Source organism: Alligator sinensis, unplaced genomic scaffold (genome assembly GCF_000455745.1).
Source record: "Alligator sinensis unplaced genomic scaffold, ASM45574v1 scaffold872_5, whole genome shotgun sequence".
Classification (NCBI taxonomy): Eukaryota; Metazoa; Chordata; order Crocodylia; family Alligatoridae; genus Alligator; species Alligator sinensis.
The window spans coordinates 156,580-164,601 of NW_005842730.1; the positions used below are offsets into that span (position 1 = coordinate 156,580).

Below are 8,022 nucleotides of genomic sequence, written 5' to 3' on the forward strand. Positions count from 1 at the left end.
CTTCCGCCCCCCATCCCAGAGGAGATTTTATGAGCCAGACTGAATTCTTCTGAGTGATCAGGATCTGAAACAAGTTGGAATCCGGCTTTTTCCTGTGCTGCCACAGTTATAGATGTCAAGGCTTTGAAAAGCAGATTTATGGGCTTTACAGTTTCCTGTAACTGTAGCATCAATAATTCAATACACTCTCAGATCAAACACAAAAGCACAGCCGTGCAGTCTGCTGCTAAGTCTTAGCATCATTGCATGACACGCTGCAGTCAGTGCTACCCTTCTGGGTGTTTTGAGGAGGTACTGGAGGAACTCGCTCTGGGGTCCTGGCTATAAGGATTCGTCAAAACAGGGCACCACCCGCAGTACAGCACCCCTTGGGTGAGCTGGGACAGAGCAGAGAACACCTCCTGCAGGCATAGCCCCCATTTCCACTGACACACAGCCTCCCCCTCTCTGTGCTGGGGCAGGAATTCCCTATTCTCAAAGGGAACTGCATATGCTTTATCAAAGGAAGTATGTTCATGTCCAGGATCTTGAAGCTTAGAGGCAGTGCTAATGCCTGCTGAGCAATTGGAGACCAAGTCCTTTCCATCCTAAGCCTCCACCTCCACAAACTTAGAGAAGTTTCAAAACTTCCAGGCTTCCATGCTTGTTGAAAAGAGGATGAATGTAGTGATTACATCCCTTACAGCAGGCTCTGAATGTCTCAGAGTGGGGATCCTGGTCCCATTGTCCTAGATGCGATATGCATGGATGAAAGCACATCAAAAGTTAAACAAGAACAGACTGGAGAAATCGCTCGCTATGGCAGTGGGAAAGGATGAGGCCATAAGCCAGACAGGATGCTGGCTCACTGCTAACAGTGCTAACCTGGCACTTATAACACCTGGGTTCAAGTTTCTGCTTCATCATAGGCTCCCTGTGTTATCTTGGGCAAGTCATCTGGTCTTTGGGCCTCAGTTCCCCATTTGTAGAATGGGGATAATAGCACTGGGCTACCTCACAGTGTGTGAAGAACCTAGACACTTATCTCAAACACCCTGCGATCACTAAAATGCCATCAAAAGGGGGCTGCTGTGCTGTTACAGCTGTGGGAGAAGCTGCCAGCTAGCTCTGATACCTGGGCACTGGCATCATTTCAGTGACAATCAGAGGTAGATCAGGACTTTACTGTCCTGTCTCTGTCCATGTCTGCTTCTCTTGTCATCTTTCACTCTGAGGCCCCATCTACACTGCATCAGCCTCACATCCCCAGCCCCAGCACACAGAACTGGCTTGGCCCTTGGACTGTCAGATCCCCCCCTTGCTATGGGTCTGAGCATGGGCTGATTGCTCTTCTGTAGGACAGTGCTTCAGGTTGTGGATTATAAGTTCCTTGTTCCTTGCTGGGGGGTGGGGGTGTAGAAGAGGAAGAGAAGGGCATGGTCATGGGGCAGCCTGTCAAGTGGGATGATACAGGAGACATCTTAGGCCACAGAGGGCCTACAAAAAACCTGCACCATCTCTGTATGATCAGGTCCATTAGGACTGAGCCAGTCATTCTTCTACCTTGGTGGGACCCAGAGGCCAAGGTCAGCAGGTGTCACCCCTACGGATGGTTGTCTGCTCATCTGAGAGCTGCAGACCCTAAGTGCTGTCACCCCCCATGTTCAGCATTGAGACTTCCAGGGAGGACTAAGGTCCCTCCTGAAAACCCCAGCACAAATCCACCTAGCCGCAATGGCAGCTTCAAAGCCGTAGCTGATAGAGCAGGCACACATCAGCCCCAGGCCCAGCCCCAATGACAGGCACCAGAGCATAGCCTAAGGCTCTGAGCAAGAAGGCTACTAAATCAGCCAGGCACACTGCAGTGCCCAGGGCTGGGCAGCTGCACTAGAAGGAAGCAGTGGACACAGAAGCTGGTTCTGCTCAGTGCCAACGTCCAGGTCGTCTAAGCTCCTAGGCTCTCCATGGACTCAGTCCCATTCATCTACTCATACCCACAAAGTCAGTTCCAGACTGCCATCTCCGACTCATCCCCCGATAGCAGGTCCTGCCATCACTCTCACCCTTTTCCAGCATGAAACCCCTCTGCTTAGATGGTGCGTGTTCCTATCTGGGCCCTGAGACATACCATTGCAGGCCTGACCCCATCTTCTCCCGCTAGTCCCCTCCCCAACCCAGTGGGGATCTCAAAGGAGTAGCAATCTGTTGGACTGAATCTCCCCCCTCCCAGAGCAGTATACAAGCCCCAGAATAAGAACACAAGAGCCTAATTTCATCTTAAGCAATTACAGCCTTGCTAGGGCCATCTTCCGTATTGCAGCCACCTCCCTACTGGGAGGATCAGCTCCACCCCCCACCACCACCACCCCACTTCTCTTGTCAACACACAGCAATCTCCAGCATATAGAAGAACCTACCAGCTGTCTCTTTCCACCCACCTGCACCAAGCTGTAGTCTCAGCCATTCATCCTCTCCAGAGAAATCACAGGCTGCCATCTGCTACAGACAGCAGGGATTTTTTTTTAAATACCCTCCCACCCCCAGGAATAGAAGCAGGATCCCAGGCATGCACAAGGGTCTGGAGCTTAATCTTTTTGAGGATGCAATGGGGATGGTGCATGCTAGATCTTACAGCAGTCCTGCAGGCACCCATCCCCTGGCAGAGCCAGCAACATGGCTGCAGAAAGCACCCTGAGCATGGAGGCCCAGAGACTGTAAGAAGGAGGGTGCTGAGCTATCCCAAACTATTTATTCTAAGGAATGAAGCATTGTCTTCCAAACTGCCTCCCCTCAGCCTGCTGTGTGCCAGAGCCAGGGGTCATCCTCCTGAGCACAGCCAGTTGACAAGCCCACCTGCTAGGGCCACTTCCAGCTCTCGAACAGAATGCATCGTGTCCTGAGATTTATCCTCTGGCAACACAAGTGTCGTTCCCAAAATCAAACCTCCATCCTGCCTATGCAGCCAACACTACAACTGAACTCTTCAGGCAGAAGCCACAGTCTCTGCAAGGCAGAGTTCTCCCATAACCAGTTGCTTAGGACATGGACATACCACTGAGCTTTGGATGTTGAACCAGTTCCTTGAAGATGGTTTGCTTCCAGTTTGCCAGCCTGGATCTGGGTGCCTTTATTGTCCTGATGCATCTATTAGCAGGTGTCCTTCTGGAGCAAAGAGGATTCAGGCAGAAGCACCCAGGCAACACTTTGTAACACCAAAGCAGGCTTGCAGAGCTCAGCCTTTCTGTTCAGAACAGTGATTCTCAGCCAGGGTGCTCAGGGTGCCTTACAGTGCTTTCAAAAGTACCACAAGATGCTACGCCATGTTAGCACTGTTAGGTGTGCAAATATGATTCACGAGATAAACCCAGCGATTCAAAATAGGAATCAATAGCATCAAATACAGTCTGATCTGCTGTGCTCTTGAATTGCTCGATTGTTTCTGTAGTCAAAAATCAAATGAAAACTAAGAACTGTTTGGGGGGAGAGGGGGGGGGGTTTCCAAAGGGTGCCTCAAGACTGTGAAGGGGGGGCCTTGAGTCTAAAAAAGGTTGAGATTAGTTTAGAAGCCCTCACCTGTATCTCCTCACTTCCCCACAGGGAGGCACTACTAGTGCATGCTGTACACTAGCTGCAAACATCATAGTAGCACAACTGCAGGCATTGCAGGCGTGCCCTCCTCCCAAAAGGAAGAGCTAGAAGGGTCAGGTGGCTAAGGTCGGACCCTCAGCTGCTGCGTATGGGTAGAGTGCCAAGGAAGCCAGCCTACACCAGCTGAAGATCTGGTGACTAATCCTAGTAATTAATTAAAAGCTGCTGCAGCCTGGAACTGTTTAGTGAGGAAGGGGGGTGGGTTTTTGTTCAGATCCTAGTGGAAGGATGTTAGCAACTCACTGCTGGCACCAAGTGGCTGTTAGAGAGGGCCCATAGGGCATGGAGAACAGACTCCTCCCTGTGCCTAGGGGCATCCTACCAAGTCAGGCCTGAGACACAAGTGCAGTGACATATGGGGGAAGCTTCCTCTGCTGATGGTGCTGTGCTGTGCACGTGCAGAGGAGGTAGGGCCTGCTGGTGGGTGGGAGGTTTGCTGTGGCTCTAAGGGACCAGGATGTCACCCTTGGTCTCTGGGGGCTTCTAGCATTTATTGGCCAAATCTCAGTCCAGTGAGACAAAAAGAGTGGAAAACATGACCCCAGTTGGCTCTGGCCTGGGTGTTTTCCCTGCCTGACCCCCTTCTCCCCCATCAGCAGAGAGTGTGTTGGGGCTGGTTCTCCTGGTGCTTGCACCACAGATACTCCATTGCCTACAACAGCTCCTCCAGACTTAGACACGGTGAGGGAGAAGAGACAGGGACCCAAGGACCTGCTCCTGACTGACACCACGGGGAGGGAGCTGGGTTCACTGGAGTTACTCCTGGGTTCGACTGAAATCAGAAACGCTGAACTCCACGACTTCAGCAACAGCACGATTTACTCTGTGTTGCCTGTGACTTCCCGACTCCACGCTGCTTATCTCAAGGCTGTTCTTACAGGACTCCTTCTCCTTGCACATCAGAAAGACAATACAGGTTGGCCTTCCTGGGCTTTGTGTGTATAAATAGGCACAGCCGTGGTGATGGCTGGGCCATAACCTTCCCCAGAGCTCTGTGGAGAACACATTGCATGACACTTGGGGCGGCATTGCTGGGGGAGACGTGAGATTTCGACCCCAGGAGCTGCTCACTGATGGGGAACATCTAAGATTCAAATGCTGGGAAGCGAGGTCTGCAGTGAAGGGACAGCTATCTCGCACTCAGGCCAAGGGAGACAGGACTCCTGGTTTAGCTTCACAATATGAAACTGCCTTTTTGTGTATCCTTGTTTGCAAAGGAGCAAAAGCCAAGGTCTGTGACCTGAGCAGCAGGGTCAGGGGCTGGGCTGGCTGCTATCGTTCATGTGTCCCATCTAAGTGAGCACCTCAGGCTGATGCCCCAGTCACCCACTGCTTATTAGCCTAGTGCTGAGTTGGGGCCAGTTCCTGGGTGGTATAAAATGGTGTAAATCCAGGTAAGGCCTGCTCGATCTGCAAAATGGGGACAATAATGCCTGCTCTGTGGCATCATATGAAGCCTCAGCAGTGTGTGGTCCCAAGCACTTGGGACACTTGTATACATGACGGGGGTTAGTCTTCTATGCCCCCTAAATTGAAATGGTGGGTTTTTAATTGAAACCCACTGTTTCAATTTAGGGGTTTTATTTTTCCATCATGTTACAGCAAGTGGCCCTCTCCTTTTTTTCTTTTTTGGTGGAGCCTGCCCACAGCTGGGAGGTGAGAGGTCTGGACCTTACTGGTGGGCCGAGGGGTCTCTGAGCTGCAGGGGGCCTTGGTCCTTCCCTCCACAGTGGCCAGGCCCCCCAGGGAACAGTTGGGTTGGGCCTCGGGGGCGCAACCACTGCAAAGGGAAGGACCAGGGCCCCCCACAGCTCAGGGACCGTTCAGCCCACCAGCAGCTCAGGCACCTGCTGAAGGCAAAAGCAGCAAGGGGCCCGATCCTTTTTTTTCTGCAGAGCCTGCCCACTTCTCCCACAGCCGGGGAGGTGGGGTGAGCTGACTAATAGCAGCAATGTGTTGTTGCAAACTCAACTACATCAGGATGTAGTTGAGATTGCAATGATGCAAACTCATCTAAAACCCTCCAAACTGGTGCGCGTGTAATGTGTGATGCCATTTTTGTCATGTGTACATCGTGACATCATCAGGTGTACGTGCCCTTGGACAGCCTTGCATGGAAGAGGTGCCAAAAAGGCCAGCTGGGAGGGAGGCAAGGGAGCAGGCTCTAGATGGGAGTGCGAGGAACGCTGGGCTCTGTCCCTCATCCTGGCCTGTGACCTGCTTATGGTCGCTGCATTTTTCTGCCCCACAGTTTTCCCTACCTGTAAAACAGAGATGAAAAGTGACTTGCTTTTGGAAAGTGCCTGGGAACCTTCATATATTATTGGTATTAAAATAGCATGATGCTCTCCACATAGAGAGCCAAGTGGGGGCTGCAGAGAGGTCTGAAAGGGAAAGGAGAGATTTGTTAAAATAAACCATTCCTTTAAATTATTCTAGCAGTAGCGTAACTATGGTGGGGCAAGGCCTGGTTAGTGAGCACTGATTTCAAGGCAGTGCTCTCAACCCCATCCTCTAGCTACCCCATTCTCATCTTTAGTTGTGTGTCATACCTGCACATCTATATGCACGCAGCTAATACATTACCAGAATGGAAACGACCCCTCAAAAATTGGGAAATGCCACCATTCAGGTTAATTCAGTCCCCTTGAACCTATACGTGATGATGCAGCCATTCAAAGAATTCAGAGCAGGTTTGAAATCCTGTGCAGTTCATAAGACCCACAGCCAGGCACTGAACAACAAAAATAAAGAAACTGTTGCAAAGCAGCGTTCAGCACATGCTGCCCAGCCCGTGCCCTGAGTGAAGCAGGAGATGCTATGGGGAAAAAAAAAATTAGCCTGGGATTGCATAATTAGAGAGTGAACTGTATCGCGTTTCAGCCTAAATGGCCACTGCCTGTCAAATTACAAGCAATTGAAAGCTGTCTTATGGCCACCGTAGCTATAGGAGTCACTACCCGCCCTGTCTATAAAACTCCAAAGGGCAGTCTCAGTTAGTGCAGACTCCGGTGAAGTCAATGACATTAAGTTGATTTACAACAGCTGAGGTTCTAGCTACACATATAATTGGATGCAGGATACTTATTTGCTGATACTGAGACTGCAAGCTCTCTGGGGTGGGGGTCTGACATATCCTATGTCAGCCCAGTGCCTGGCATATGGTAGGTGCTATATAAATAACACCAAGGCTTCCCTTCCACTCCCTGGCTCCCTTTGCTGTCTGTCTGCAGGTCAGCCCTACTGTTTATGAATACTCCTGAACACTGAATCTCCATTTACAAACAGCTTTTGTTTGAAGATAAGCTTTACCAGCTGTAACGCATCCCACAGCATCCACTGTCCACCTCCCTCCCCTTTGTCCTCTGTGCTCCCCCTGCCTAGGAATGAATGGGGAGCACCCTGATGGCAGCAATAGGAAGCCTGTGGCTTTTTATCTCAGCTGTTTTTGCAGGAACCAGCTCTTCAGAGTCCTTTTCAGGTCGCCTGGGATGACTAGGTCATGTACAACCAAGGAAATGCCTCAAGATCCCCTCTGAATGCATTGATATCCAGTGAGACAAGGGTTGTTAGCTTGGGATTTATTTTTTTTTATATATTTTGTTTCAAGGGCCAAATCCATTCTGAATTCACTTGGGCAAATCCCAAGAGCAGAGCTCAATTGTTCAAGTCTGTGCAGCTCTCCTGCTGAGCAAGCATCCTTCTTCCCAGACCCATCAGTCTGGGGCTTTGGATACTCTCCAATTCTGTGACAGGCATCTTATGTGCATGCCCAGGGCCCGAAGACCCTGGGGTTTGGATGCCTCCTAGCCTGGCTTGCTCCTAGGAGCAAGCCAGGGGGAAATCAGGAAAACAGACCCCCATTGCCACAACATTATGCAGTCAAGTTTCCTGCATTTGGGGAACGTCACAGGGGTCAGCCTGGCTGGAATGCATGGGACAGGCCTCACCCTGGGAAAGCCACCTTTGTGATCATGGGATCTGCCCTACAGGTAAGTCTCCAAAGAGACAAGGGTTTTGCACAATGCCTTTGTATTCTGTGCTTAAAGCCAGAGAGTCAACAACACCAGGACCCTCCCCTGGCTGAACCCAACTGGTGTTAATGGTGAGGGTATTGTGCAAGAGTCAAGTCACAGATTTTATTTTTTTTAATCCCACGTGTGTGTGTGCACGTGCCTGGAGGAGAAAGGGAGCAGGTAGAATGAAGCTTGCCCTGCAGCTATCCGCAATGAGAAAATGACAGTCCCATCTCCAGGCCTGCGTGCAGCCCTTCTTGCTGCCACAATGTCCACTCCATCCACATCAAGGTCAAAGTCACTCGGACAAGATAATGCCACTTAAGACAGGCAAATCCGTATGCACCCCATCAGTGGTGGGGGCATGACAGCACTAAAA

The 8,022-nt window shown here is 50.8% G+C and overlaps 1 protein-coding gene and 1 non-coding gene across 4 annotated transcripts in view; both read right to left on the bottom strand.

Annotated features, from left to right (window-relative positions):
* The window catches only part of GPR61 (G protein-coupled receptor 61), a 30,653-nt gene extending 26,919 nt beyond the window's left edge, over positions 1-3,734 (bottom strand). For 2 of the 3 annotated variants that reach the window (XM_025216345.1, XM_025216344.1), the window contains exon 1: positions 3,553-3,734. The gene's annotated coding sequence lies outside the window, so the exon portion shown is untranslated. Of the gene's footprint in view, positions 1-3,031; positions 3,098-3,552 lie in introns of those variants that run through there. The other variant, XM_025216343.1, reaches the window with a different exon arrangement.
* Positions 3,735-7,461: 3,727 nt separating this feature from the next.
* LOC112552021 lies at positions 7,462-7,627 on the bottom strand. The gene has a single exon (XR_003096381.1). It is a non-coding gene; the product is annotated as a U1 spliceosomal RNA (small nuclear RNA).
* Positions 7,628-8,022: the final 395 nt, after the last annotated feature.